At 34.6% G+C, this 7,567-nt stretch overlaps 1 long non-coding RNA gene across 1 annotated transcript; it reads right to left on the bottom strand.

Moving 5' to 3' along the window:
• Positions 1 to 1,444: 1,444 nt before the first annotated feature.
• LOC114074392 lies at positions 1,445 to 7,189 on the bottom strand. The gene is made up of 4 exons (XR_003574781.1): positions 7,080 to 7,189; positions 6,129 to 6,349; positions 5,239 to 5,678; positions 1,445 to 2,125 (listed from the first exon to the last, which is right to left on the bottom strand). It is a non-coding gene; the product is annotated as an uncharacterized LOC114074392 (long non-coding RNA).
• Positions 7,190 to 7,567: the final 378 nt, after the last annotated feature.

Below are 7,567 nucleotides of genomic sequence, written 5' to 3'. Positions count from 1 at the left end.
AATTGGGTTAGACAAATGTAGGTCCAAAACACTACAAGTTCGATTTGGGTTCATAGGGAATGAATGGGGTACGCTAGTTCTGTCACTGATCTACAGAAGGAGACCCCGATGACGGACCGTCGTGCCCACGATGGACCGTCGTAGGGTCCGTTCCAAAAGCCCGAACACCCACTGCCAATTTTTTTCCAAGTGTCCCCCAACGAACACATGTGACGGACCGTCGTCTTCACGACAGTCCATCCTGCACAACCGTTCTGGTTGTCAGAGACCTTGTTTTAGAGGGTCTCTCACTTTTTCTAAGTGTCCTTCAACGAACACATGTGACGGACCGCCGTACCCACTACGGTCCGTCCTGCATGACCGTTATGACGGTCAGAGACCCCTCTCCTAAGGGTCTCTCACTTTTTCTAAGTGTCCTTGAATGGACACATGTGACTGACCGTCGTACCCATGACGGTCCGACCTGCATGACCGTTATGACGGTCAGAGACCCGTCTCCTAAGGGTCTCTCATTTTTTTCTATGTGTCCTCTGACGGACACCTACGACGGACCGTCGTACCTATGACGGTCCGTCCTGCACATACCGTCATACTAGTCAGAGACTCTCCTTCAGGGTTCTCCATATATGCATAGTCTAAGTAAGACACGACGGACCTCATTACGGTCCGTCATAGTCGCGACGAGCCTTCACCAGGCCCGTCATGTGTCACTGTTACTATAGCAATGACATTCTATTTTTCAAATTTTTGGTATGGTTTTGCTTGTCTTATTTGCCACTACTCGTACTAATATTGATCCTTTACAGGTACTATCTACTATGGCACACAAGCAAAATCAAATCTACGCACGCGGTCGATCGAAGTCTGTCGCCCTGTCTGCCCACATGGTCATTGGCTCTAATGATGAGCTCGACCCCGAGTACGTGCACTACACTATTTAAGGCCTACAGCAACACCACGTAAGTGTAGCCTAAACTAGCAAAAAGTGTGGCCTTTGATAAAAGGCTACACTTTTGGTCATTCAGAAACACTTTTTAGGGGCTGCCCAAAAGAAGCGTAACCTTTGACAGTAGGCAACACTTTTTAAATGTTTCCATATTTGGCAACACTTATAAAGCGTAGCCAAATAGGTATATGGGCACGCTTTAAAGACGTGCATTAGCAACACCTATTTTTTGTTAGACTACACTTAAAAGCGTTGCCTTTTCAGATTTATTGGTCACACTTAAAAATTGTTGCCTTTTATTGGTCATCTATTTCAACATTTATAAAGTGTACATCTAGAGCAACACTTATAAGGTGTAACTTTATGTCTCTTCTAAAGCAACACTTATAAAGTGTAACTTTAACATTAGACACCCTACAACGACACTTTTGAATTGCATATATTCAATATATAATCACATAATCCCATAATGTTATACAAACAATAATTAGAAAATGATTAAATATATACACGTGGACATATCTCAATAGTTTTCAAATGATGATAACAGAAAAGTTAACAGGCAAAATCAATGTTTTAGAAACTAACAAATCCACCACCCACCCTCAACCATTAAGAAGGCAACAATACTACAGTAGTGAAGAAAGGCAGAATAATTATAAATCATTTTTCTTTTCACATTCACCTACTCGTTTCACTTCCTACGATCATAAAGGGCACTGCCTCAACAATCAGATAGAGACTCTTTTGTGGCTCAAGCCTCCTAATGAAACTAATCAATTGGACATCATCACAAACTGGTAAATAAAGTTCCTTCTGCAATGCCGCTTTATATTGAGGCTTGCCAGTCTGCAGTGTGTCCAAGGAGCAGTTCAGGTAATCATCTGACACTATAAGTGAATGTCCAACTCAGTGTTCCACTCTCTTTTGTATCAATCCTTTTCACAATAGCATGTAATTTCCAATCATTCTCATTAATTATCTGATGCAATCTCAAACGACCTTTAGAAGTCTGTTTCCATGAATATCCATTACTTACTGTAACTACACGATCTGTTACCTTTAGACTAGCCGCAAAAATGTTGAAATGCTCACCTACTACTGGGTCATACAACTTGAAAGGGTCCATTAGTGTGGTGGAAGATCTACACACGGAATATCCATTAAAGCACCACGACCCTGCTTGAAATGGAAAAAATTATAAAGCTGAAAATGATAGAAAGTTGGCTAAGATTTCTATAACCATTATTCATGTTACAAAAAGACAAAATAAATGACACAATTAGAAAATACTAACAAAATCCAGAACATGGATAGAGATAACTTCAATTACTCTACTGTTTTATATTCAAAATCATTGTTTTTGCACTCTTCACATTATACTTAAAAGTTATATACTACAAATATTTCAAATGATTTGCACATGTTTTAGTGGACGATCAAAGTATTTCTAGTTTTCTTGTGCTTACATTACATACGTAAGAATTTTCTAACTCCATAATAGCCCTTTGTACCTTTCATGAAGAAAATTCATTATAAAATAAAGTTGTATTTAGATATATATCAAATGATGCAACAAGTATTAAATAAAAAGATGATAACTAGTAATAGAAGAACAATATCTCTGAGTCCTACTGCATGAACAATTGGAATAGTCCCATATTTCATTGCATAATGTTGCTTCAGTTTGCAAGACTCAAATCTAAAGGCCTGAGCAGAATGTATGCACCACCAGTTATACGATGAGATCTTCATCACAAAGAAACCAACACATCCTCTAATATATCATTGTGTTGACACTCAAATTGCCTTAGTATTTATTAAAACTCATGAACCTCGCCGTGTTCCGGTTCTAGGTATTGTCATCACGTCCCTTCTAATGGTTCGACTTGTTTCCACTCGCTAACCAGTTGGCAAAACTACTTTTTTTCTTTGGTTAACTAGGGCGAACAGTAGAAACAAGGTAACCTACAATCAAAACTATTGTTTCTTAATTTAAGTTTTGATTCTACAAATAAAGAAACAAGTCGAAACAGAAATTAATGAAAATTTCATATATAATTTTCTCAAAATATATTCAAAAAATTAGGAAGAAATCAAACTCATTAAATTCTCCAAAGAAATTCACACAGAGAACAACTCCTCTGTCACACACATATTATAACAAAAGGTTGTGAAGGAGCAAAACCTTGGATTTAGTTGGGTAGAATGAAGAAAACATGACATAGGAGCGGTAGGGATGCAGTCTCTTAGCATCATCTTATATACTATGTACTATAGTTATAAAAAAAACAAGGGAAATAGAATTATGATTACTTAAGGAACTATGTTATACATAATATATACTTGGAACTACTGCAATTACTTACAACTAGACTTTCTACAGGGAGGCTTTCTGTGATTTCCTTCAAACCAAAAAACCCCTGGCCTAGGGGGCTGTATACAACAATCTCAATGCCCAATCCTCTGTATGCAACAAAAATATGTGATAGTTCATAAAGTTCTTTCTTCTATCTACAGATAGCTTAATTACTAACTAGTTCAAATACTAAATGATAAAAATTGTTGTTTCATATGCAATAATATTGGTCATGAAAGTGATCTTAATCATTGAATGACAACATTCATCATATACAAGCATGCCTACAAAGTAGAATTACATCTTTTTATATGTCATGAGTTCAAAAAAAATACTCCATTCGCACACAAGTGATGGAATGAAGAGCATGTTCCCTGGTAATTGTGTCAACAATAACTTTAGAAAAGCCGAGCACGAGCACACTGAGAAATTCAAATATGAAGGACAAGTATCAACAACATTGACAGAAATGGGAAATAAAAATATGTCAGACAATAGGAAGAATAATCAAACAACTCTGTCGATGTCACAAAACAAGAAACAAGAAAAGAGCCTTCACCCTCCATGGCACTATTACAATACAATCTTTTCTCAAAAGATATTCAAACTACTCATGCCTAGTTTCTACACGGTATAGCAAATGACTCAAATTATTCAATCTTCTTATAATTGCATTGTAAAGCACAAGTGACATGCACTTAAACTACCTATTGAAGAACAATAGACTGTTAATGTTGTAGAAATCTCAGAAAATTCCACTTCATAAAAGACACAAGTTGACATATACAATTACATATCTTTTTACAACTACTAGTTCAAATTAATCTATAGTATAAGATGTTAAGACTTTATTAGGAAAAAGTTAGAATCATGATCTCAAATACCAATTATGATTAACTAGCACAAAAAAAAAGTAATCAGTTGCATACTTCTATGTTAGTCTTCAAAGACTATAAAATAGAAGAACCAACACAAAAATAAGAAACAAATATTGCATTGCACCTTTGCATATTGTCAGGAACCAAGAAATACGGACCTTTATATACTATCCACAAAATTCTGGAGCACCATACCCATAGGTCGTAAGATGATCTCTTGACAACCAAAAATCATGTACAACTTTAATTATTGAATTTGAAATCCTTCGGTACAGTGCATAAAAAAATAAAAAAAGGCAAGGTTTCAGTGAAGATTCATGATAAACTTGATGATCCACATTCTCCTACTGTAGCAGATCTACTATTATATGATGTACAAGCAAAATTTGTATGTTATGCGATGAGAAAACCACTGTGGGACCAGATTAAATTATGTTGATCATTACTTGCTGCACTGTTGGTTGTCGAAGAGGTCAATAATGTTTTTTCCCCTGTTTATAAGTGAAAGATTAACATGTCATGAAAACATTTTATGTTTAGCAGAACTAAGAAGTCAAACTAAGCTCTTTTATCTAGTTATAGTAATTTCATGAAGGATAGAACTTATTTTATCCTCAAAAATAATTGCGTTAGCGCAAAGTCTAAATATACACATTCAGAACTATCCGAAGTAAGTATCTTTCATTACATATATACAAGAATAATTTATAGAATTTGTGCAACACAATTAGTGGTAAGGGTGGCGTACATTCTACCCTCCCCAAACCTAGCTTGTGGGATTTCATTGGGAATGTTGTTGCTATGTGCCATTTTATTGTGACTGAATGACAAAAAACAAAGACAAATATAAGTCAGAAGTGGTCCTTGGTTTATTAAACGATCTTCCGTGCTACATTCAACCATACTTCAGACTGAAGTTAAAAGTGTCTAATTCTATTTCTTCTTGTGTAAAATAAGAAAAAATGTGTTAAATACAGTTAGACAAAAATTCTAATAGTGCGATCAAGGAAGTTAGAAAAAGTAATCGTCCATTCATCTTTAATGAAAAATGATACCTGTGGGAAGAAGCTCTTTCTGAATCCAAAATTAGAGTCGATATCCAAACGTCATCTAGGACCTATAGGAATATCTTCTCTGTATTAACAATAACCACATATAGCATTTCCCTAACAAATCAGTGAAAAGTAAGCATACTCAAGATTTCAAGTACACGAAAATTATGGAGATGTTTAACTAACCAACAATATGGCATGAAAGCAAATGATTCTTGACTTGTAGAATAGTGCCAAAGTCGAGTACGTGGAGATTTTCATCACCTGATAAATTATAGGGTGATATCCACCAACATCACGCAAAATGGTAACATTAGGAAGTATTCCACCTTGACCTTTCACAACGACAAAAATATTGTCATGCCCATCACGTAAAGTATATCATACACTTTATTTACAGCATGCCCTGCATCACTCCATCCATTTGTGCTCATAGTTATTTCCTGCACGAAAAATAACTCCCAATATATGAAAATATCCCTTCCAAGTAATATAACTCTCCATGGCATGCTTTCAACTCAAATAAACATGTAAAAGCAAACCATCAATTGATCTATAATCATGATTACACAAACAATTCCGACACTTCTTACATAACAAATGTTGTTCACAATGAATCTCGATTATAAATTTAGCAACTTGTCAATTCATCCCATGAAAGCCAAAATAGAAGATTGAATTTACAAAGCCATAAACTAAAAACTTGCTACTAACACAGTTACTGAAAGTATGCCTATGTAAATCATATTCTTTATGTGGAAATAGTGGAAAGCTAAAATACCCGTAGATGGTATATTTTAATGAAATAGATCAAATTCCCATCCAGATGCTTTTGTTGTGAGAATCATAAGGCAGAATATATTTCTCATGATATCATAAAAATATAAAATCACCTTGGGTAGTCCTCCAAAACGAAGTGTTAGATCAAGCTGCGAAGGTATTTAAGGAGAACCAAATGAGCCTGTAGGTATTACGAGAGCACCAAAGAAGCGATGACCTTTATGAAATATGCATTGGCATGTATGGCAGAAGCAGTAGCAGCACGTGCATCCTGAGCACAACTTAAACCTTTTGCAGCAGACAAGGCTGCAACCTTAATACGTTATGTTGTATCCTGAGCAAGACTTTATTCTTAGTGGATGACACAATCTTGTCTCTCAACAAAGAGAAGTCCCTTCTTTTATTTTACATTAATCTATACCACTACCCTTGTTCGAAGAATAGCACAAGGAGATAACATTGTTAACAAAATAACAAAATACCAGCCAAAACACTAAAAGGTAATGATACTATATTATTGTAAGAATATTTTTATTCCTTCCAAGCAAAGTGCATGCCCAAGTAAAGATTAATAAATTATGCCTCATTTACAAGCTAGTTCATCGGCATATCTTATCTCAATACACCGAAAAAGATTGTCTTTCAGGTATTATGGTTCTTACGTTAAAAGAGAATATAAATTACTACAAGTATTTTGTATCTAAACAAATTGATATTGAATGTTTTCTTAGATATTCAAGTAAATTAGTTAGTTAATTAAAAGAACCTGAAAAGACATTAAAAAAATAACAACAAGAATTTAACCCTAATAGTAGAGAATACAGTGATAATATGCATCATACATATGCAAGGATGACTCAACCATAAAATCCATGGATTTAAGCACAAAATCCTCAAAATTAGAAATCCTGAAAGACTCAAAAATCTTTATAATAAGTTCTCTCAAATACAAGAACGTATCTATACATCTAAATACGCCAAATAGTACAAACCCAAAATCAATGAATCGCCAAAAAAATTAAGCAAAAACATGCAGGACATACATAGATAAATAATGTGACAACCTTTATTGTTTGCTAAAATCATCTTCTAGCTGCAAGACCTAATTGTTCTTCTACTTCAGTTCCTCAGTTGTTCAAGCATTCAGCTGAGACGTTCTTTGAGAAAGAGAACTTGTTTTTCTAACAAATGTTTTATGTATTTTATTAAAATTAATGTTTTATGAATTAGTATTTTTTGCCAATAAAAATGGGAGGGAGACTTAAAATAATTTTGGAGGGAATTTTTTAGTGAAAATTATAGTGAAATTTTAAGGCCACACTTCTAATGTGTTGTTTTTACAATTATAAAAATAGGAAATTTTTAATGTGTGGCTATGTATGTTAATAGTTGTTGTCAATTATATCATATTGTAGCAACACTTATAAAGTGTAGCTTATAACATTAAAGAGTATACTTTTGAAATGTTGCCTATAGAAAGTGTAGCTAAAAGTTAAAAACTTGGGCTACGCTTTGAAAGTGTCCCGAAAAATATATTAGGCAACACTTTACA

This window comes from Solanum pennellii, chromosome 10, assembly GCF_001406875.1.
Source record: "Solanum pennellii chromosome 10, SPENNV200".
Classification (NCBI taxonomy): domain Eukaryota; kingdom Viridiplantae; phylum Streptophyta; class Magnoliopsida; order Solanales; family Solanaceae; genus Solanum; species Solanum pennellii.
This window is presented reverse-complemented; position numbering and strand designations above follow the sequence as displayed.